This window comes from Centruroides vittatus, unplaced genomic scaffold (assembly GCF_030686945.1).
Source record: "Centruroides vittatus isolate TY-2023 unplaced genomic scaffold, ASM3068694v2 contig_2818, whole genome shotgun sequence".
NCBI classification, from domain to species: Eukaryota; Metazoa; Arthropoda; class Arachnida; order Scorpiones; family Buthidae; genus Centruroides; species Centruroides vittatus.
Window position 1 is genome coordinate 349,732 of NW_027121792.1, and position 1,840 is coordinate 351,571.

Genomic DNA, 1,840 nt, shown 5'->3' on the forward strand with positions numbered 1-1,840 from the left:
CCGCTTGGCCGTCCGGCCTTTAAAACTACTACGAAGATACTTTAATGGCATTGGATTTTATCCCATTTGAAAATAACAATTACCAAGTTGATAGATCATTGAACACAGAAAATAATATGCAAATTTATCTCAAAGTACCAAAGGCAAATTACAGTATAATAAGTAAAGAATGGATTTTAAGATTGAAAAATTATGGTTGGAAAGGGGGGAAAAGGTTCTGAAAATGTATACAAAAGGTTGCAAAAAATATGTTGATGAAATGCATTCATTCAGGTCTAAACCAGTTACACGAACATTCTTTATCCAACACTATAGCAAATATCATAAACATATTTAGGATATAAACATGACATTTGCTGGGTTTTAACCAACTTGTCAAAGCAGAGCATTAGGATTGTTAAATTGGTAACTTTGTAAATACTGTACTTACGAAAATATTCCTAAGTTCCGTGACTACTGCCACAAGATTTAATCAGCGATAAGCCTCTAGAGAATGGAACGGCTTGTGTCTATTGGACTATAATTTAAAATATGGAGCAGGTAATGCTTAACAAAAATAATTTGCAAAAAAATAAGATATAGTAGTTTGAAATAATAAAATACATTTAAGATCAACAATTACAAGCAATTTATGAAAGCAGAAGCCATCTCAATAGTGAAACATTTAGAATTATTCATTTGATTCCATTTACAGTGTAGTAAAATTACACACACACATTCTAAACTGATAAAACATTAAAAGAACAAATGTTTCTAATTATACATATTATCTAAACAATTGCACCCATCTACTGTGTCTACCTATTTATACAGAATAACAAATTGGAAATAAGTACGTTATGCTAAGGCAAACTCTGAATTATATTTACATTTTATACATCATATCGTAGCTTATTTAATGTAGATGAACCATCTTGCATCTATTTTATTGTTTAATTTCATTTAAAGTCACTAGAAGCAAAAACGCGTCCAATTTTGCTCCCGCCGTAGCGACTCTCCCCGCCGCTACGGCAAGAGAAAAATTTCGGCCGTCGAGCTTAACCGTCCACAATAAAAATAATTGGGACGAAAGTGTGTGTGTCAATTCGAGAAGTGTTTTAATTTCTGTTAATAACAAATAACTATCCTGCTGGTTGAAATTTAATTTACAGTAATGTTATTTCTTTTGAAAGAGAACAAAAATGGTGCCCAGGTAAAGACGAACTCTTACAGGTAAAGGAAAAAAGAAAAAACTACATTTAATTAAACACTGTTGATGTAATTTGCATGCATAAATGAATATCTAACTGTAAAGGCATTTACATGGTTATTTGATGTTATTTGAACCTGGACGGGATGCGTGATTTCATACTTTGTCTTTGTTAGAACTACTGAGGACAGAATTGAATATATGTATCTATGAACTGGAAATAAATGTTGCCTTAGCATATTTTATACAGTACTAACATTGTATACCAAATAAATTAATCTACATAATTTTGAAATATTTTTTTCTTTAATACATTTTAACTCTTTATAATTCACTTTTATGCATACAGTAAAACCTGCATAAACCAGAATCATATGGTAACAAATATTTTTTCTGATTTTTTGCTTCATTCTAAGAAACCTGCTAAATCTATTCAAAAATTCAGATTGTTTTGGACAGGTTTACTGCGCGTATATAATTTTTTTTATTGTAATTGCTGACCTTGCATAATTATATTTAACAACTTCATTTGCCGTCTTTATATTCACTGATTTTACATTATATATATTATGACTTTTATAACATCAGTATTTTGAATAATAATAGCAATTTATTTGTTTAGACTTATATAAAATAATAAGTTACAAGCCA